At 42.7% G+C, this 23,179-nt stretch overlaps 1 protein-coding gene across 3 annotated transcripts in view; it reads right to left on the bottom strand.

Moving 5' to 3' along the window:
• Positions 1-13,460, bottom strand: part of Rasgef1c (RasGEF domain family member 1C) — an 89,281-nt gene extending 75,821 nt beyond the window's left edge. For all 3 annotated transcript variants that reach the window (XM_076855817.2, XM_076855819.2, XM_076855818.2), the window contains exon 1: positions 13,327-13,460. The gene's annotated coding sequence lies outside the window, so the exon portion shown is untranslated. The remainder of the gene's footprint in view (positions 1-13,326) is intronic.
• Between the last annotated feature and the right edge of the window lie 9,719 nt (positions 13,461-23,179).

The raw sequence follows: 23,179 nt of genomic DNA, 5'->3' as shown, positions 1-23,179 counted from the left end.
GAGGAAAAGTGGGGAAGTGACTAGACACAAGAGAAGGCCTTAGGAACTCAGGATTGGAGACCCGCCCAATCTGGGAGGAGGAGCTGCTGCACAGGGATTGGTTCCCACGTATTGAGAGGAGAAGCTTGGCCCAGCGGGCACAGCTCCACCTACTGAAAGAGAAGTCAATCAAACTGTAAGACTGCATTTATTAATTTTTTTTTAATTTGGGTTTTTTTTTCATTTTCATTTTTTTTGTTGTTGTTTTTTAAATTTCTTTTTTAAAATTTTTTAAATTTTAATTTTGATTTTTTAAATTTTTTTTTCAATTTTTTTTTCTTTTTTTATTTTCTATTTTTTTCCTTTTGTCTTTTCATTTCTTTTCAATTTTCTCATTCCCCCTTCCTTGAATTCTACCTGCTTACTCTCATTCTCTTCAGTGAATTCTTCCCTTCTCTTCTAATACCATTCCTCCCAAGCATTAAATAAATTTATAGGAGTAAACAGTAACTCAGCAGTCAAACAGAACAAGAAGTAACATGAGCAGCATAAAAAAGCAAGGAAGAAAAGGAGTACAAACAATGCAAAACAGCCTAAGTATTCAGGAGGACCTAGAGTCATCAGAAAAATGGTCAAATAAAGAATTCAAGGAATACCTTAGACAGATGGAATGGAACCTTAAAGAGGATACGAGACAGCAAATCCAAACAGTGAAAGAACACATTGAAATTGAATTACATAAACAGATAAAAGAAGAAGTTAAGCATCTTTATCAGGAGATAGAGATTATAAAAAAAATCAAACAATAATTCTAGAAATGAAGGAAATTATAAACCAAATTAAAAACTCAAATGAGAGTATCACTAACAGAGTGGAGCAAGTAGAAGCCAGAACGTCAGATAATGAAGACAAAATATATCATCTTGAAAAGAGTCTAGCCAACTCAGAAAGGCTGGTAAAAAATCACGAGAAAAACATCCAAGAGATGTGGGATAACATAAAAAAAACAAACTTAAGAGTCATCGGGATAGAGGAAGGTATAGAGGTTCAAACCAAGGGAATGAGTAACCTGTTGAATGAAATAATTACAGAAAACTTTCCAGAAATAAAAAAGGAAAGGGATATACAAATTGTAGATGCATACAGGACACCGAGCATACAAAATCACAGTAGACCAACGCCAAGACACATTGTTATGAAGATATCCAATATACAGAACAAAGAGAAAATATTAAAAGCTACAAGAGAAAGGAGGCAGATTACATTCAGGGGTAAACCAATAAGGTTAACAACGGATTTTTCATCACAGACGCTGAAAGTGAGAAGATCCTGGAACAACATATTTCAAACACTGAAAGACAATGGATGCCAACCAAGAATTCTGTATCCAGCAAAATTAAGCTTCAGGTATGACAACGAAATAAAAATCTTTCATGATAAACAAAAGTTAAAAGAATTTGCAGCCAGAAAACCAGCATTGCAAAGCATCTTGAGCAAAACACTATACGAGGAAGAAATGAAAAACAATAATCAAAACCATCTGTGGGAAGTACCTCAGTAAAGACAGAGGGCGGGGGGGAAAGCTAATCATGGAGAAACAAACTAATTTAAAAAAAAAGATAAATAATCAAACATGGCTGGAAGTACAAACCATATATCAATAGTAACTCTAAACATTAATGGCTTAAACTCTCCAATAAAGCGACATAGGCTGGTAACATGGATTAAAAAAACAAATCCAACAATATGTTGCCTAAGGAGACACATCTGATTGGAAAAGACATACACAGGCTGAAGGTGAAAGGGTGGGAAAAAATATACCACGCACACGGTCCTTGTAAGCAAGCTGGGGTGGCCATCCTCATATCGAATAAAATCGACTTCAAGACTAAGTTAATCAAAAGGGATAAGGAAGGACATTATATACTGTTAAAAGGAACCATTCACCAACAAGACATAACAATTATCGATATTTATGCACCAAATAATGGTGCTACGATGTTCATAAAACAAATTCTCCTCAAGTTCAAGAATCAAATAGATCACAAAACAATAATTATGCGTGACTTCAACACACCTCTCTCACCATTGGACAGATCCTCCAAACAAAAGTTGAATAAAGAAACTATAGAACTCAATATCACAATCAATAACCTAGACTTAACTGACATATATAGAATATATCAACCATCATCAAGTGGGTATACTTTTTTCTCAGCAGCACATGGATCCTTCTCAAAAATAGACCATATATTATGCCATAGGGCATCCCTCAGTAAATATAAAGGGGTGGAGATAATACCATGCATTTTATCTGATCATAATGGAATGAAACTGGAAATCAATGATAAAAGAAGGAAGGAAAAATCCTACATCACATGGAAAATGAACAATATGTTACTGAATGATCAATGGGTTACAGAAGACATAAAGGAGGAAATCAAAAAATTCTTAGAGATAAATGAAAATACAGACACAACATATCGGAATCTATGGGACACAATGAAAGCAGTTTTAAGAGGGAAATTCATCGCCTGGAGGTCATTGCTCAAAAAAAGGAAAAACCAACAAATAAATGAGCTCACACTTCATCTCAAAGCCCTAGAAAAGGAAGAGCAAAACAACAGCAAATGTAGCAGAAGGCAAGAAATAATTAAAATCAGAGCGGAAATCAACGAAATTGAAACAAAAAAAAAACTATTGAAAAAATTAACAAAACTAAAAGTTGGTTCTTCGAAAAAATAAATAAGATCGACAGACCCTTAGCCATGCTAACGAAGAGAAGAAGAGAGAGAACTCAAATTACTAACATACGGGATGAAAAAGGCAATATCACAACAGATGCCTCAGAAATACAGAAGACAATTAGAAATTATTTTGAAAACCTATATTCCAATAAAATAGAAGATAGTGAAGACATCGATAAATTTCTTAATTCATATGATTTGCCCAGACTGAGTCAGGAGGATACACACAATTTGAACAGACCAATATCAATGGATGAAATAGAAGAAGCAATCAAAAGACTACCAACCAAGAAAAGACCAGGACCGGATGGGTATACAGCAGAGTTTTACAAAACCTTTAAAGAAGAATTAATACCAATACTTTTCAAGTTATTTCAGGAAATAGAAAAAGAGGGAGCTCTTCCAAATTCATTCTATGAGGCCAACATCACCCTGATTCTGAAACCAGACAAAGACACCTCAAAGAAAGAAAACTATAGACCAATATCTCTAGTGAACCTAGATGCAAAAATCCTCAATAAAATTCTGGCGAATTGGATACAAAAACACATCAAAAAAATTGTGCACCATGATCAAGTAGGATTCATCCCTGGGATGCAAGGCTGGTTCAATATACGGAAATCAATAAATGTTATTCACCACATCAATAGACTTAAAGATAAGAACCATATGATCATCTCGATAGACGCAGAAAAAGCATTCGACAAAGTGCAGCATCCCTTTATGTTCAAAACATTAGAAAAACTAGGGATAACAGGAACTTACCTCAACATTGTAAAAGCTATCTATGCTAAGCCTCAGGCTAACATCATTCTGAATGGTGAAAAATTGAAGGCATTCCCTCTAAAATCTGGAACAAGACAGGGATGCTCTCTATCACCACTTCTATTTAATATAGTTCTCGAAACACTGGCCAGAGCAATTAGACAGACGAAAGAAATTAAAGCCTTAAAAATAGGAAAAGAAGAACTTAAATTATCACTATTTGCGGATGACATGATTCTATACCTAGAAGACCCAAAAGGGTCTACAAAAAAACTACTAGAACTAATAAATGAATTCAGCAAAGTGGCAGGATATAAAATCAACACGCATAAATCAAAGGCATTTCTGTACATCAGAAACAAAACTTCTGAAATGGAAATGAGGAAAAACACTCCATTCACTATATCCTCAAAAAAAATAAAATACTTGGGAATCAACCTAACAAAAGAGGTGAAAGATTTATACAATGAAAACTACAGAACCCTAAAGAGAGAAATAGAAGAAGATCTTAGAAGATGGAAAAATATACCCTGTTCATGGATAGGCAGAACTAACATCATCAAAATGGCGATATTACCAAAAGTTCTCTATAGGTTTAATGCAATGCCAATCAAAATCCCAACGGCATTTCTTGTAGAAATAGATAAAGCAATCATGAAATTCATATGGAAAAATAAAAGACCCAGAATAGCAAAAGCAGTTCTAAGCAGGAAGTGTGAATCAGGCGGTATAACGATACTGGATTTCAAACTATATTACAGAGCAATAGTAACAAAAACAGCATGGTACTGGTACCAAAACAGGCGGGTGGACCATTGGTACAGAATAGAGGACACAGAGACTAATCCACAAAGTTACAACTATCTTATATTTGATAAAGGGGCTAAAAGCATGCAATGGAGGAAGGATAGCATCTTCAACAAATGGTGCTGGGAAAACTGGAAATCCGTATGCAACAAAATGAAACTGAATCCCCTCCTCTCGCCATGCACAAAAGTTAACTCAAAACGGATCAAGGAGCTTGATATCAAATCAGAGACATGGCGTCTGATAGAAGAAAAAGTTGGCTCCGATCTACATATTGTGGGGTCGGGCTCCAAATTCCTTAATAGGACACGCATAGCACAAGAGTTAATAACAAGAATCAACAAATGGGACTTACTTAAACTAAAAAGTTTTTTCTCAGCAAGAGAAACAATAAGAGAGGTAAATAGGGAGCCTACATCATGGGAACAAATTTTTACTCCTCACACTTCAGATAGAGCCCTAATATCCAGAGTATACAAAGAACTCAAAAAATTAGACAATAAGTTAACAAATAACCCAATCAACAAATGGGCCAAGGATCTGAACAGACACTTCTCAGAGGAGGACATACAATCAATCAACAAGTACACGAAAAAATGCTCACCATCTCTAGCAGTAAGAGAAATGCAAATCAAAACCACCCTAAGATACCATCTCACTCCAGTAAGATTGGCAGACATTATGAAGTCAAATAACAACTAGTGCTGGCGAGGATGTGGGGAAAAGGGTACTCTTGTACATTGCTGGTAGGACTGCAAATTGGTGCGGCCAATTTGGAAAGCAGTATGGAGATTCTTGGGAAAGCTGGGAATGGAACCACCATTTCACCCAGCTATTGCCCTTCTCGGACTATTCTCTGAAGACCTTAAATGAGTGTACTACAGAGATACTGCCACATCGATGTTCATAGCAGCACAATTCACAATAGCTAGATTGTGGAACCAACCCAGATGCCCTTCAATAGATGAATGGATAAAAAAATGTGGCATTTATACACCATGGAGTATTACGCAGCACTAAAAAATGACAAAATCATGGAATTCGCAGGGAAATGGATGGCACTAGAGCAGATTATGCTAAGTGAAGCTACCAATCCCTAAAAAACAAATGCCAAATGTCTTCTTTGATATAATGAGAGCAACTAAGATCAGAGCAGGGAGGAAGAGCAGGAGGATAAGATTAACATTAAACAGAGACATGAGGTGGGAGGGAAAGGGAGAGAAAAGGGAAATTGCATGGAAATGGAGGGAGACCCTCATTGTTATACAAAATTACATATAAGAGTTTGTGAGGGGAATGGGAAAATTAACAAGGAGAGAAATGAATTACAGTAGATGGGGTAGAGAGAGAAGATGGGAGGGGAGGGGAGGGGGGATAGTAGAGGATAGGAAAGGTAGCAGAATACAATAGTTACTAATAGGGCATTATGTAAAAATGTGGATGTGTAACCAATGTGATTCTGCAATCTGTATTTGGGGTAAAAATGGGAGTTCATAACCCACTTGAATCTAATGTATGAAATATGATATGTCAAGAGCTCTGTAATGTTTTGAAAAACTAATAATAAAAAAAAATAAAAGAAATAAAAGAAAAGCCAATACAGATCAACCAAGAGAGCCAATGTAACCACCCATACCCTCACACTTCCAACATTTCACGCTTCCAACTGGTGTGAGTGAGAAAAGAAAATTCCAACCTTCAGAACTGGCTCCAGAGACCACACGGGTATTGGAGGAGGGAGTAGGCGCCATGTTGAAAATAGGAGAGGAGAGCTGGGTTCAAGAGCTAAGATGAAATGTCCCTGAAGAAAGTCCTACCTGGGGAAATATAGAGAACGGGCAAAGACCAGTGGTTCAGAGCACTAAGGAAATCAAAGAGGACAGAAGGTATATTTAGCCTGAGGTGGCTGTCTTGGCAAGGCCTGGCTTCTAGGGAACAAGCCTGTGGCTTAGAAGTAGAGTCTTTGGAGGCTTAGCAGTAAATTCCCAGAAGATACAAGCAGAAATTTGAGGAAGCAAAAGTGACTTGTAAACTCAGAGGCATGGAATGGCTCCCACCTCCCAAAAAACTCCAAGTAAAGACCTCACTGTATCAAGAGGGAAGTCTCAAACTAGGAGGCCTAATTTGGTCCCCAAATCCCCAACTCCTGCCTTCAGTCATCTGTTCAAGAAAGATGCTTCTAAGTCAATAGACAATGACAGGCAATATCCATACAAAGCCAACATAATCCCCATAAACCAACTTACAAAGGGAAAAATGTAACCCAAAACTCTGACTTGAATTGCCTTGTGCTACAGGCTGAATGTTTGTGTTCCCTAAAATTCATATGTGGAGACCTAATGGCCAATGTGATTATCTTTGGAGATGAGGCCTTCGAGGGGTGATTAGGTCATAAGAGGAAAGCCCTCACTAATGAAATTCATGCCTTTATTTTAAAAAAGACCCCAGAGGTCTCTTCCCTCATGGGAAGTGGCAGTAAGAATGTGGTCTATCGACGAAAAAGTGGGCCCTTACTGGATGGCTAATATTCTGGTGCCTTGATATTGTGCACCCCAGTCTCCAGAACTGTGAGAAAAACATTTCTGTCATTTTAAAACACCACCTAGATATTATGGTATTTTGTGATGGTAACCTGAATAAGACACTCTAAGAAAACAATCATACATATATACATATGAAAACTCCCAAATTATAAACTCATAACCTCAATAAAAATGGACAAAAAAATAGGTGAACATGAAATTAGAGTTGTCTGGACTGGACAAAGAAAATAAGGAAAAGTCAGAATCAGCCAGAAATTAACACTAAATTAGAAAATCTCTTAAGGAGAATAGATTTGACTAAGAATTTAATAATGGTCATTAAGGAAATGAATAAATCAGCCATAAAACAAATAAACAAAATAGTGAAGAGACTCACAGAAGAAAGTGTTAGACAATGGAATATTACTTCGCATTAGAAGAGAATAAAATTATGGCACTTGCAGGTAAATGGATGGAGTTGGAGAATATCGTGCTAAGGGAAGTGAGCCAATCCCCCAAAACCAAAGGCTGAATGTTCTCTCGATAAGTGGATGCTGATCCATAATGGAGGGGAGATGGGGGCAGGAAAGATGGTGGAATGAGAAGGACATTGTTACCCTGGGTACTTGTATGACTGCACATATGGTGAGACTCTACGTCGTGTACAACTACAGAAATGAAAAGTTGTGCTGCAATTGTGTACAATATATCAAAATGCATTCTGCTGTTATATATACCTAATTAGAATAAATAAATAAATATTTTTTAAAAGAGAAGAAAGTGTTAGATACAGAAGTGGGGGGGCGTGTGGGGAAAGATCTAAAATACGTATTATTGGAACCTCTGAAAAAGAAAAACAAAATAATATGGCAAAAGTAACATTTAAAACTATGACCCAAGAAAACTTTATGGAAATAAAAGAAGCTTTGAATCTATATTCAGTGTCTCCCATGTACCTGAGAAAATCCATCTTCAATGAGATCAATTCTAAAGACACTGCCTAATGGAACAATCAGACTTTGAGAGTCAAGGAAAACAGAGGAACAACAACAACAACAGAAACGTCCTTTGGAAATCCAGAAAATGATCGAGTCAATTGCAAAGGAAAGAAAAGTGTGCTTATATCATACTTCTTGACAACAATGTGTAAGTCATACAACCCATAGCAAGATCTTAACAAATTTAAGGAAAGAAAGTGTGAGCCAAGGAAGGTTTTTATAACCAGCTAATCTATCCTTAAAATATTAAGGGTAGAGGAAGAAAGGAATCAAGAAATATTATACTCATAAACTCTTAAGGAACCTATCAAGTGCTAAACTTTGTCAAGTCAAGGAATGACTGGAGAAATTTTAACAAAAATAAGTATTAGCAATCAGAATCCAACCCTCATCAGCACCCACCTATGAATAGCCTGACTTTTGCTATTCATACTGTGGAGTATGGGTGGAATCTTTGACTTTTGTCTAACCTATGGAATATGGCAAAAGTGATGGGATAGCATGATTATGTGATGCTGTTATTTTATGATAAGTTATGTTTTGTCGTGTTATATTGTGACTCTGATTTGCTAATAGATTTTCTCTAGAGTTTCTCTTTGCTGGTTTAATGAAGTAAGCAGCCACACTGGGAAAGCCCACCTCGAAACGAACTGGAGGTGGGCTGGGGATGTGGCTCAAGTGGTAGTGTGCTTGCCTGGCATGCGTGTGGCCCAAGTTCGATCCTCAGCACCACATACAAACAAAGATGTTGTGCCCGCCAAAAACCAAAAAATAAATATTAAAAAATTCTCTCTCTCTCTCTCTCTCTCTCTCTCTCACTCTCTCTTAAAAAAAAAAAGAAAGAAAGGAACTGGAGGTGGTCTCTAGGAACTACCTCTAAAAGTTGAAAGTGACATCCAGCCAACCACCAGCAAAAATTTAAACTCTCAGTCCTACACCCTCAAAGAACTAAATGCTGCCAACAAAAACATAGAAAAGCAAATTCTTCCCTGGTTGGTGGGAACTTAGTCTCAATTAACACCAGCAGAAACCCTGCCGAGCCATGTGTAGACTCCCGAGCCATAGAAAGTGTGAGATAATAAACTTGTGCTGCTTCAAGCCACTGAGTTGATGATAACCTGTTCTGTAGCAACTGATAACCAATATAATCATACTGAAACAGGATAAATCATGCTCAAGTGGGTTTGGCTTCCGGAATGCAAGAATAGCTTAGTATTTTTACTATATTTTTCTTGTTGTTTTCCTCCCTCTAGTCCCCGACCTGACACAAGGAAATCCACTAATATTATTCACTATGTTAATAGCACTAAGGAGAAATGACATTATCATTTCTATATACGGCTTCCACAAATATTAAATATTTCCACTAAAATGGGAATCAATGGATACTCTGTGATATGGCTTGAATGTGTCTCCAAAGTCATGTATTGGAAACTTCATCCCCAATGTGACAGTGTTGAGGTACGGCCTAACAATAGATTAATGTCATTATTGTGGCACTGGGTTAGTTGTATCCTGAGAGTGAGTTGTTATTGAAGGATATGACCCTTGATCTTGGACTTCACCATCTCTAGAAGCATAAACCAAATAAACTATTGTTTACAAATCATTAACTCTTTAGAATTCTCTTAAAGGAGCAGAAAATGGACTAAGACACTCCCTTAATATTTTACCTATCCATCCCTCCCTCTATCCATTTCTTCCCATTCTATAGTCATCATCTTTCTAAATGGGAAAAGTGCCAGTGGCCTTTTTCACTAAGGCCAAGAACAAGGTCCATCCAATTTCTAACACTGATTGAAAATATTGGCCAATCTAATTAGATAAAATAAAGCAATGAATGTATGAAAAGCAGTAAAGAAAAGCTATTTGAATTTGCAGGTGACAGAATACCTGAACTATCTAAGAATCAATGATAAAATTAACAACAAGTAAATTTAGTAAAGTGGGAAGACATAAAATTACACATATAGAAACAATATCCAGTTAGAAGACATAGCTTAAGAAACAGTTACAACAAAGAAGACAAAATACTCATGAGTAAACTTAACAAGGAATGTGAAAGACCTATGAGAGGAAAGCGGTAAATCAATCCCCAAAGTAGCCTTGAACACGTATAAAGACATTTTCCTGTTTCTGGATGAGGTGACACAACCTCATGAAGATGTTCCTTTTCCTGAAACATAAACTTGATATGATTCCTTGCAAATACTAGCTACACAGTGGAACAAGTAGGAAATTCTTGAAATAATAAATAAATGTAAGAAACCAGCCCAATCAGGTATCAAAATACAACACAATAGTCTTGAATAAAGCCTTTCTTGTCTTTAAATACACACGTGTTTTGGAGTGCACCCATGCACACACACGTGTACATACACACACACACACACACACACTGTAATGCTCTCACCATCACACAAATAGACACACCTGTGAAACATACTAGAAACACACCCAGTGCTTTTGGATGTTTAGCATGTGAAGGTACATTTTTAATCCCTAGAGAGAAGATGGACTTTTTAATAAATGGGAGTTGGAATAGAGGGACAGACATTTGGAAAAAGTTTAGATTAGGTCTGTACATTAAATGAAACATCAAACAAGTATTAGAAGACATGAATGAATTTCTTTTTTTTTTTAAAGAGAGAGAGAGAGAGAGACAGAGAGAGAGAGAATTTCAATATTTATTTTTTAGTTATTGGCGGACACAACATCTTTGTTTGTATGTGGTGCTGAGGATCGAACCCGGGCCGCACACATGCCAGGCGAGCGCACTACCGCTTGAGCCACATCCCCAGCCCCATGAATGAATTTCTTTAAGTTGAGCTGGGAAATGTTTTTCCAACTCTGATTCAAAAATCTGGATCTAATAAATGGAAAGTGTGATTAAATCAACTACGCTTCATCCCCCACTGGGCATAGGGAGATCGGAGACTGGTAGTGATGCACCCTGGTGAATGCAGGGAGTGGGCAGTGCTTGAACTCATGCTGCAGGTCCTTCCAGGACCCAGGCCTCCTTGTGGCTGTGGCCCAAGAGGGTGGATGGCACATCTCAGAGCCTATTGGATCCTCCTCACAAGTATCTATCTGTCTCCTGATCATACGGCCCAGTCCCATCTCTGCCAGGTTGACTCCAGTAGGCTCCTCCCTCTCCTGCCTCCTGGAGACCTCTCCACAGCCATTAGGAACACCCTTTCAATAATCAACCTCCAAACCTTCTGAGGTCTGCCCCCTGCACCTAGATGAAAATTCAGACTCCACCAGCTCCTCTCACTGGCTTTGTCTGGTTCAGCCCCTGCTGTCCACCACCTGTACCTGCCTCAGGGACCTTGAATCTGCTGTTCCCTTAGACTTTTCCCATGAGATCCACCCTTTCATTCACAGCATGGTCAGAGGTCACTGCTCAGGGACATCTTCCTACTTCCAGCTAAGTAGCTGCTCCCATCTTTCTTAGCACCAATTGCCTCATTTTATTGTTTTTCTTCCTAGTACTTATTCTCTGACATTGACCTCGAATTTCCCTTTTATTTTTTTTTTCTTTTGGTTCTGGGAATTGAACCTAAGGGCTATCTACCACTGAGCTACACCCCCAGCAACTTTTAGAAATTTGTTCTTTTTAGGTACACTTGACAGTAATGTACGTTTTGACATATTATACATACATGGAGTATAACTTAATCTAATTAGGATCCGATTCTTGCGGTGGTACATGGTGTGGAGTGACACTGGTCGTGTATTCATATATGAACATAGGAATTCATTCTGTCTTTCCCATTCCTATCCCCACTCCCTTCCCTTCATTCCCCTTTGTTTAATCCAAAGAGCTTTCATTCTTCCATTGTGTGTTAGTATCCACCTATCTGAGAGAACATTCAGCCTTTGGTTTTGGGGAGATTAGCTTATTTCATTTAGCATGATAGTCTCCAGTTCCATCCATGTATCAGCAAATGCCATAATTTCATTCTTCTTTATGGCTGAGTAATATTCCATTATATATATTATATATAAAATATATAATATATATCACATTTTCTTTAACCATTCATCTGTTGAAGGACACCTAGGTTGGTTCCATAGCTTAGCTATTGTGAATAGAGCTGCTATAAACATTGATGTGGCTGTATCACTGTAGTATGTTCCCAACCCTTTGTATTGTTTGAGACAGGGTCTTGCTAAATTGTGGAGGCTGACCTTTAACTTGCAATCCTGCCATCTGAGCTTCCCAAGGAGCTGGGATTACAGGTATGTACTATCACACCTGGTGGGATTCTCCTTTGATAACTATAATTGGATGGCCTCCTCCCTCCTACACCAGCTGGAGAGAGCACTTACTGGGGCAGAAAGTAGGCAGCACACAGTAGGTGCTCAATGAATACTCCAGGCAAATGAATGGAAAACCCCAGCGCTCCCCAGGTGGGTAGGCACAGCGGCCAAAATGTATAGGTTGGACCCTCACCTTTGCCACTTCATGGCCCTGAGACTGAACAAATCTTGTCAACTCTCTAAGCCTCAGTATGTCCGCTATGAAATGGAAATACAGCATCTATCTTTCCAAAAACCCTCTCTGTCTCTCAGCAGAACACCGGCCTCATAGTCCCAGGAAGCAGTAGGTAAGAGCTGGTGGGGAGCCTCACCGCCTCCGCCCCAAGTTGTTCTTTTCCATGCTGAGCATGAAGCCCTACTCATCCCAATCTAAACAGAAGAGACGAAGTGGTCACTTGATCGTGCACGCTCTCAGAGCGAGGGGGACACACCCAGAGCCCCCAAGCAGCTCCCACCGTCCTGCAGGCCCTCGGATGGTAGCACCGACACATTCTTCAAATCCGACTCCAGCTTCTGTGACAACACCCTCTTCCTCCAAGGATCAGGCCCTTTCCCTTCTTCACAAGCACCCTACAAGTAAGCTGTGCCGCCCCATTTCATAGGTGGGGAAACTGAGGTCCAGTGTGGGGTGAAGACTGGCTTTTCCGGCCACCCGAGGGGCTGAAGGAAGCTCGTTCCTCACGCAGAGTGGAGCGGCGGGGGACTCGCGGCAGACACCGGTCTCTCTCAACGGGCTGGGGGGTGTGCCCTTCGCTGGTCCCCTCCGCTATTCCTCCCTGTCTCCCCGGTCCCAGCGACCCGGCCCCTGCTGACCCCGCCACGCGCACCCCTGCCCCTCCCACCCCTGCCCCTCCGGGCACACTCCCACGCAGCTCGCAGCCCCCTCCACGGTCCACCCCTCGCCGCGCGGGCCTCACACTCCAGCGCACCGCGGTTCCGGGCCCCGCCGGCCACGCGCACTGTCACCCGTGCGCGCACCTGTGCCCTGGGTCAGACCACAGCGTCCCCGCCAGCTGCTTGGATGCCAGCCATCCACGCCCAGATCGCCGCCCCTCACCTAAGCATCCCGACCTCTCCCGCACCCCGCGCCCCACCGCCGCTTGCAGCCCCTCCCATGCGCCCGCGAACCTCGCGCCCTTGTCCGCAGTACCAGGTGTCCCGCCTGGCCGCGCCACCACTCACCGGCTCCCGGCACGCCTGAAGCCCGGGCCCGGCCCACGGGCAGCGCCCGCCGCGCCCGCTGAGAGCCGCGGCGCCGCAGACCCGGGGCGCTGCCCGTTGCCCACAGCCCGTTCAGATCCCGGTGCAGCCCGCCCGTGCGCCTGGCGGTCGGCCCCGAAGGAGCGCTGCTCGGCGCCCCCTCGCGGCCACAAGGGGGAGCGCCGAGCGGGAGGGGCGCGGGGTGGAGCCCCGGGAGTCCCCGCAGAGCGACTGTATTCCCGTTGCCTTGCAAGCGGCCTCGTGGGTATCCTAGGTGGCTCTGTCCACCAGGCCTCTGCTCTGCTCCCGGGTCTCAGGGTCAAGGCCAGACGTCCATATCTGCTTTCAGGACCCTCCGCTGTGGCTCGCTTCCCACCCCTGTTGCCAGGTCACACAAGTCAGAACTGCCCTGGTGAGCATTGTTCCTGGAGGACTCTGCGCTTGAACTCCCCTCCCCACTGCCTCCTCTTCACTGGGCCAACAGTTTCGCATTCTGAAACCCAGTTCACCCTTTTTCTTCAAGACTGACCACTCTTCTGGGCTTTCCTTCTCTGATGACCATGGAACTGGGTTGTCTGTGTCCTTGAGTCCTGTGGGCACTGGGTGGGCATTGAAGGGTGGGGGGACTGCACACAACCACCTCTCTTCTTGGTGAGGAAGATCCCAGGGGATCAGCCCATAGGAAGAGGGAGTGCTGCTCTGAAGACACTGGGGTGCAAGGAGGATAAAGATTTGTTATCTCACTTTCAGGACCAATGTAGATTGAGTGGGTCGGGCAGGCCCTGGGGCAGGGGCAAGGCCAGAGGCTGGTCACAGTGAGGGAGATGTCGGAGACCAATGTCAAGGTCCAGGTGGGGGAAGGGGAGAAAGAAACAGAGACAGGCACACTGCCTCTGATGAGGGTGGCTTTTAGCAGATAGACACAGCTTGGGGAGCAGGCATTAGATCCAGTCCTCAGGCTAGTGTTCCACAAAGCCCCCAAATCTTCTCTAATAGTTACCCTGAAACCTAGCCCTAAGGTCAGTCCTGGTGCATCTCCTGGAAGTATGTGGGTTTCTAGGGAAAGAGAAGTCTACAACAGAACTCCAGTGAGCTGACCTATTCAGCTGTGATATCATGGGGCCAGAGTAGTTCTGTGGGGTCCCCCTCACCCAGTGCAACTGAAGGGAGCAGGGGCCAGTTTCTCCTCACGCTACCCTTCTCTGTGAGCAAAAGCTTGGACATCCCCAAAACATCTTTCTTCAGGTCAATGGCTGGGGCCACCATGCATGGTTGTCATGCTGAGAGTAGGGTTGGGGATACTTATAGCAGAGCAGTGCCTGGAAGAGTGGCTGAAATATAAGGATGGACTTTCCTGTGTTCATAGCTCAATGTCCCACATGACTGATAGAGGTAGGGCCATGGTGTGTGACAAGAGGGAGGAAGCCAATGCCCCTTAAGGTCTCTTAAGACCTCTCCCTGCCAGGTCAGGTCTCTACTGAAGATGTAGCAAGGCAGCTTTTTGAGCCTCAAGATCAACATAGAGTCCTGTTCTTGGTGATCTTCAGCTTTGGAGGACACTAGCTGCAGGTGCTATGGCCAATCATTGAGAGACATTTGTTCCCCTACCATGTCCACCCAAGAGCACGTGAACAGGTAGGGCTCCTTGGATGGTCCATCCACTGCCTTGTCCCAGCCTCCCTTCCCATTGCAGACCATACCCAAGGGCTCATTGTTGGAGTGTGGGGTGGGCATTGGAACAGAGGGTGAGCCACCCAGACATCTGTGAGCTCAGCCTAATCCCACTGCAACCCTGAGGTGTCCATTATAGGGGATTTACCTAGGGCCTATGTGTGCTGAAGGGCTGGGGATATAGCAGTGAGTGAGTAGGACTGAGATTCTGCCCCCTCAGAGCTCCAAGTTTAGAGAGAGGAGATTGAAGATTAAGGAGCCTCAGGAGGAGTTTCCCATGCCTGATATTTAGACTCTGCTGCATGCTGCCCCAGTACCCAGTAAAGAGTCTTCTTTGCCTAAATCTATGCTCCAGGACAGTTGGGGCTTTTCATGCTAGTGAGCCAACAAGGAAAGGACTCACTTTTCCCACAGGGGTGATCAGCTCTGCCCACTGTGGGAGACAGGGCTGCCATCCATACAAACAAAAGAATAAAGACAATTACAGAGCGCTGAGTACCATAAAGTAACCAATATAGGGAGGTGATAGAGTGTGGATGGGCTACTGTAGACAGGCCTCTCTGGGACATGACATTAGACTGAGACTTGAATGATGAGGAGCCTGGGGAGGTGTGTTCTGGGCAGAGCGGAGATCAAGGGCAAAGGCCCTATGAGCAGTAGACATCTTTGAGGGCGAGTGGGTGATGAGGAGGCTGAAAATTTCTGGGAATCCAGGAGAAAGGGGTCAGGACCAGGTAATTCCTCCAGGATAGGATGAAGAGTGGATTCTGTCTCTTCGGTGTGGAAAAAAGGGCAGGTTTAGTCCCAATTCTGCCAGGGAGGTGCTGGTACTGTCTCCAGCTGTACTGGTCCTGGTTTCCATGAAGGCTTTCCTAGCATCCCTCTGGGCCCCCTGCCTTGGTTTCCCAGGTGACATCTCCACAGGCATGCCACTCTGGGCCACTCAGGTTTGCTCCACCACCCTCACAATGGGTTGGTGGGGCTTGAGTCTTTATCCACTAAGAGTGGATGTGAGGGAGAAGCAGCAGGCAGAAGCCTGTGGAGGTGGCAGTGGCAGGGAACAGCTGAGTATCTATACCAGGCAAGGGCAAGAGATGGGGTCAGACCCAAGTGAGGGCTATTTCTGGGGAAGAACTGCAGGGCTGGGTAATGGGAAGACAAGGAGAATGTGTGAGGAGTGGCAAAAGCTGCTAGGGTATGACCCGGGGAATGGAGACATTTTTCCCAAGGAGGGGGAGAAACCCCTTCACAGAAGACAGAATCTGCTGAGATACCTGCCACAAGGAATTTGGAACACATCTGGAGGTAACTGGACTTATGGATGCAGTAGGGGGGTGAGACCTTGGGAGTGAAGGAAGAAACCCTTGAGGTTTCAATAGCTGCAGACGCCCAGTGCCTGGAGCCTGCATGGCCTCCACATCACGTCTGCCCCCAACTCTTGGCACAGCCACAGCAGGTGACTCAGGAAGGAGTTTTACAGCAAGCAAGACTGCCGAGCAGGATTACCAATAAAATCTGAGAACAATGAGGACAGAATTTTGGGCTCTGGCCAGTGCATTTTATTAGTGTAACCCATAAGCCAGTGTCCATTCTTGGGTCTGGTGAAAGCTCTCCAAAGTTACTACAAGGGCAAAACTCCAGGAGGAAGTTATCATATAGTCAGCTACTGGGGTGTATGGGTGTCACATTCTACTATTGCTTATAGACCAGGGTCCTGACTATCCAAAGAGTCTGTGTGGGTATAGGGAGGAGTGAGAGAGTATGTGTGTATGCATGTGCATATGTGTGCACATGGTATGTGTATGCAGAGTGTGCATGTGTGTGTGAGATGGCATTCCAGGCATGTGCATGGTACATGTTCATACAGGACATATGTGTGTGATATATGAGAATAGTGGTGTGTGTGTGTGCGTGTGTGTGTGTGTATGGTGGATGTGTGGTGTGTGCGGTGAGCATGTGTGTGGGGTGAGTGTGCACAGAACCATGCTCCTGGCTGTGCTGAACATGAAGGCAGGTGAGACTACAAGGCAGGGTGAAAAACTTGCCTGCTAAAATCCACCCCTTAAAGACTCATATTTCCTCGGGACTTTGATTAAGTTCCCAAGGTCATGATCCCTCCTTGAGCCCCTAGAGCTCTAGGCAGCACTTCTGCCAGCCTGTGGCATACCTGGGATTGACCTGCAGTGTTGGAGTACCCAGTTACTATGTCCTTATCAGACTATGGCTATTGAACTTGCCCATCTATAGCTTATTTATGGGACATGGAAATACAGAGGGGCCCATGCCCCCTCTGAGTTTTAGACACGATCCCCCTGCCCTATCAGATGGCAGCAGCCCTGTCCATCCCAGTGAGCAGGGTCAATCACTCTTGCCAGTAAATTGGCTCCTTTCATTATTGGTTTCCTGGCATTAAAGCAATATTGAGTTGTCATCTCTGTCTGTGGTAGGCAGAATAACAACCCAAGTGTCCTGGAGCATTAGATTAAGGCTGAGAGGAAGTTTTACCCGGTTCTGGGAGGCATCATGCAGCAGTCTAATTCTGTAGGCATGGGAAACACCTCCTCAGGGTCCTCGGTCTCCAAAGCTTGGGGGAAAGTTGCCACATGATCGGGTATCAGGTTCTGGTGGGGAACAGAAAATGTAAACCTCTTTTCCCCTCCTGAGTCCTCCCAGGCATCTGCCACACTCAAGGTGTCATTTATCCAAGGGAGTCAAATGTCAGTGCACATAGGAATCAACTGGAACATGTAAAGAAAAGAAAGCACTCTAAGATCCCCCTTGAGACCCAGGTTGGGGGGTCGGGATGGCCCTGCACTGTGTATTTGTAACAGGTGATTCAGGTGATGCTGAGGCCACAGGAAGATGGAGCAAATTTTGGGAAATGCTGATTTAAAGCAATATCGAGTTGTCATCTCTGTCTGTGGTAAGCAGAATAATGACCCCTAAAGTTGTCCACATCCTAGTTCCCAGAACCTGTGACTAAGTTACCTTCCATGGCTTTGCATGTATGAGAAGATTATTTTAGATTATCCAGGCAAATCTAGGGTAATCACATGGGTCCTTAAAAATGGAGGTTGAGGAAAGAGGATGACAAGTTCAAAGCCAACCTCTGCAACTTAGGGAGACCCTGTCTCAAAATAAAATATAGAAAAGGGCTGCTCATGTAACTCAGTAGTGTACATGAGGCCCTTCCAGTACCAGGAAGAAAAAAGTCAGAAGGGGGAGGCAGAAGAAGAGAACCAGAGAAAGATATAACAATGGAAGCCGGGTTAGAGAAATGCTGAGCTTCTAGCTTTGGAAATGGAGGAAGAGGCCATGTACTGAGAAGTGTGGGTGGCCTCTAGAAATGGGAAAAGGCAAGAAAATCTGATCTCCCCTACAGCCTTCAGAAAGAGCCACCCTGTCTGACGCCTTGTTTTCAGCCCAGTGAAACCCATGTTGGACTTTTGACCTGTAGAGCTATAGGTTGATACAATTGTGTTGTTTTGAGCCACCATGTCTGTGGTAACATGCACAGCAGCAAAAGGGAACTAGTATGCATTTCACAAGAGGGACTCAGAGAGGACACTTGACTTGGGTACATGACCCAGCAAAGATAGAGCCCACAGTCTGCCCCACTAATGTCCAAACCCTCCGTGTTTCTCATTGGCTGGGCAGAATGGATGAAATAATCCTGACTTTTTCTGGGAGTTTGTTTACAAAACAGATACCCAAGACCCCTGAGAGACCTTTGAATCAGAGGGTTTGGAGCCCAGGAAATCAAATCTTTTGGCACATATTTTGAGTAGTTCTGAGTCAGTCAAGTTTGGGATCCAGTGCCTCAGCCATTTCTTTCCTATTCATCACAGCCACACATATCCCTCCTTCCAGAGAGCCTAGAGATAACCAAAATCTAGTGAGGACTGTATAGGAGTAATATCACCCACATTCTATTGTGAAAAGACTGGGATGCCCAATCCATATGGGTGAATCAGGCACCTACTGTGGATTCAGGTGGATGAGGTTCAACCTGATACCAGAGTGTGTTCCCTGGAAACAGATCCTCAAAGAAGTGAGAGCTCAAATCCATCTCATGATGGATTAGTCAAATGTAGAACTTCCATGTCCACCCTTATCCCCTGGTTCCCCACTTTGACCCTGGTGGGATTAAAAAAAACCCAAACAAACAAAGCCTACTTACAGCCACCACCAATGACAAACAAACAAACAAACTTGAGCTAATTTATTTACACAAATTAATTATGTCAATCCAAGCTACCATACCAAAAGAAAAGGAGGGATAGATGCAAAATATCAGGAAGGAGAGAAATATCTTATGCTCCCTTCTCTGCCTTCCAATCTCCTGAATACCCCCAGGAAGGTATGGTAAAATTTAACTGAATTTGGCAAGTTTGAATGACCTGGCACTGGCTATTTTTTTTTAATGAACTGAGTGGTTTTTTCCCTTATTAGTGACCAGAGAAGTTATGAAATTTGTCAATGTTTTCAATCTGTGCTCCCTACATAAACTATGATGGGCCAGAGGACAAAAATAAAGCTACATACTAATTATATCACATAAGCCCTGCTTTTTAGCATACTGGCTATATTTGATTTTATGTCCAAACAAATCTAGATAAGAGTATAATACAAGTAGTTGAAGGCAACACTGGGATTCAGTGCAACTGTCTTTACAGGTAGGCAGATGTCCACATAAGGGTTCTATAGGTTAGGAAATTTAAATATGGAGTTAACTTTAGTTTTAAGAAAATGCATACTGGAAAATTTAGGGGTGAAGTTTTATGATGTCAATACATTACTTAATTCATAAATTAATTATGTCAATCCAAGCTACCATACCAAAATAACAGGTTTGATGGTTTAAACAACAGAAATTAATTTTCCTCCAGTTCTGGAGGCTGGAAACATGAGATGGGGGTACTGGCATGCTCCAGCTCTGTCTGGGCCCTCTCCCTGGCTTGCAGGGGGGTTGCTTTCTTACTGTGTATGCATATGGAGAGACCTATCTCTTTCTCTTCCATTTCTTAGAAAGTTACCCACCCTATTGGTTAGGGACACTAACCTTATGACCTTATTTAATCTTACCTCCTAAAAGCCTTGTCTCCAAATACTGATGCACTGGGGGTTAGGATTTCAACTTATGAATTTTGAGAAGGTATAATTCAGTGTCTCATAGCAGGAAGGGTACACACACACACACACACACACACACTCACACTCACACACACACAGTTAAATCAAGGAAATCAGGGTGCAGAATGTTTATTACTTTCTTTTGTATGAGGGAACATTGGCATGATAAAAAAACAAAAGGGCTTTTGCTTCTGGTTAGTAGGTTGTGGCAGAGCAATGTTTTTCTTCTGATAACCAGAAGAAGTTAGATATACTTTTAAAAAATCATATTTTCAAGGGCACCAGAGAGTTGTGAAAGCACAATTTCAGACGGGAGAGAACTCTTCTGAACTGAGCCCACTGAAGGACAGTTTTATTTTGCTTGCACACTGGCTATTTCTGGGTATGTCCTGGGGATACAGGGTTTAGAGAAGGTAGAGGGCTACTGCTGAGAGAAAATGAGTGAGCAAAGCTGTTAGTAATTACACAAGATTGGAAATAAGAGACTAACTTATTTCTCTCTGGAGCACTTCCTGAATTTTGAGGCTGTGGGTGGGGCTTGATGGGGCTGAACTTCTTGGATATTCTGAGACCAGAGTTAAATCCTCTAATTTCAAGTGCTGAGACAAAACACACTGGAGAAGGGGATCTGAAAACAAAATAGGCAACAGGTGAAATCATAGAAAGGCAGTGAATTGATCCCGAGGGGCCAAGTGTTTTCACCTGAACAAAAGTCAGAGCATCAATGTCATGTCCTCAGGAAGCCAATACCACACAGACGGGAGATCAACAGAGACTTTGGTGTTTTCTCGGGGCTAGAGTGACGAAGATGAAGGCTACAGGAAGGCAGATGTCCACATAGGACCTGTCACCCCCAAGAGACATTTTACCAAATTTTGAAGGTGTGTGGGTGAAAGGTGAACAGCTCTGAGGGGCGAAGCTTTATTTCCTTCAGTCCCAGGAATCCAGAAGTTTCTGGAAAGGGGAGGCTCAGACTTTTCCAGTTTGGCACCCAGCCTGAACCCAGCTCAGTGCCCGTTGGTTTGAGGTAGTAAGCTCCCTGAATATGTCAAAGAGAAGAAAGAGGGACCCTTCTGGTGAGAGCCTCTTGAAGCCTCTACTTTTTAAAAAAAAATCACAATGTTCAACATACTATAAAAATGTACAAAAGTCCTTTGGATATAGACTGAGGAATCAAAGGCCAAATGTTTTCTCTGATATGTGGATGCTGATCCATACTGGAGGCAGGGCAAGGGGAGAATGGAGGAACTTTGGATTGGGCAGAGGGAATGAGGGGAGGGGAGAGGATATGGGAGTGGAAAAGATGGTAGAATGAGATGAACATTATTACCCTATGTACGTGTATGATTGCATGAATGGTGTGACTCTGCATCCTGTACAACCAGAGAAATGAAAAATTGTGCTCCATTTGTGTACAATGAGTCAAAATGCATTCTGCTGTCATGTATAACTAATTAGAACCAATGATAAAAAATATTGATATATTTGGCAAAATATATCAATAATCGTGGTTAAAAATATATAAAGATAAAAGGTCATGTAACAATAAACATAGACCCACAAGTGATCCAGGTATTGGAATGATCAAAAAGGCCTTCAAAATAACCATGAAAATAAAACTATTGTTCAAGAAAATAGAGGAGGGCTGGGATTATGGCTCAGTGGTACAGTGCATGAGGCACTGGGTTCAATCCTCAGCACTACATAAAAATAAAATAAAGATTGTGCCCACTTAAAACTAAAAAATAATAATAAAAAAAGAAAATAGAGGAAAAGAGACAAAATTGGTAAAAGGTTAGGGAAGTTCAACAGAATTGGAATCTATGAAAAAGAATGAGTAAAAGACTTGGGCAAGCACTTCACAAAAGAAGATATTTGTATGTCAATAAAACATGAAAAAGTGCTTAACTTGAATAGTCATTATGTTGTAAGGTTTGCATCACTGTGACAAAATACCTGAGATAACCATCTTATAATGAAAAAAAATTTATTTTGGCTCATGGTTTTAGTCCATGGTTTCTTGGCACATCATAGTGGGGAACACATGGTGCTGGAAACACTGCTCACCTCATGGAGCAGAAAGCAGAAAGAGACAGGAAGGAGCTGGGGTACCAATATCCGTTCCAAGGGCATGCCCCAGGGACCTAACTTCCTTCCACCAGACTCCATCTACTAAAGGTACTATATCTCCCAATAGTGCCATGGGCTGGTAACCAAGCCCTTAACACATGAGACTTAGGGAGACATTGCCGATCCAGTCATTACATTACATCAAGACCACTATGCACCCACCAAAATGTGTGAATAAAAGATAAGATAGGTTATTTTATTAGTTATCCTACAGTGAGAAAGAAGACATCAAAGGTCATAGAGGATATATACAACCTAAATTGTCATCTACCACTATTGGGAATAAAAATGGAAACAATAATTTTGGAAATTATTGGGCAATATCTACTTCTGGCAAGTTGAATAAGGACCTTTTTAAGATGTCCACATACCAATACCTAGAACCTGTGAATATGTTTTATTACTTGGCCAAGAGGACTACAAAGATGTAAGGTTATAGACCCTAAAATTGGGAGATTAGTCTGGATTGTCTTCATGGGCCCAGCCTAACCACATGAGAACTTTCTCTGGTTGAAGAAATGAGGCAGCCGAAGAGAAGTCAGAGAGACTCTAAGTATGAGAAGGAATTAATACTGTTGCTAGTTCTGAGATATAGGGACTACATGTAAAGACTGGAGAGAGTAAGGGTGGCCTGCCTTAACTAACAGCCAGAAAAGACATAAAGACCCCCATCCTACAATAGCAAGGGACTGAATTTGACCAACCGGGAAGAACTTAGAAGAAAGCAGATTTTTTCCCCAGAGCCTCTCCATAAAATTCCAGCTAGTTGAACCTTTGTCTCATGAGAACTGGAGCACAGAAACTATTTGAGCCAACCTGGACTTTTGGGCCATAGGACTATGAGATGATAAATCCCTGTTGTTTTAGCCACTACATTTGTTGTAATTTGTTAGAGTAGCCA

Source organism: Callospermophilus lateralis, chromosome 5, assembly GCF_048772815.1.
Source record: "Callospermophilus lateralis isolate mCalLat2 chromosome 5, mCalLat2.hap1, whole genome shotgun sequence".
NCBI classification, from domain to species: Eukaryota; Metazoa; Chordata; class Mammalia; order Rodentia; family Sciuridae; genus Callospermophilus; species Callospermophilus lateralis.
The sequence above is the reverse complement of the archived record's forward strand: the minus strand, read 5'-3'. Positions and strand labels throughout refer to the sequence as shown.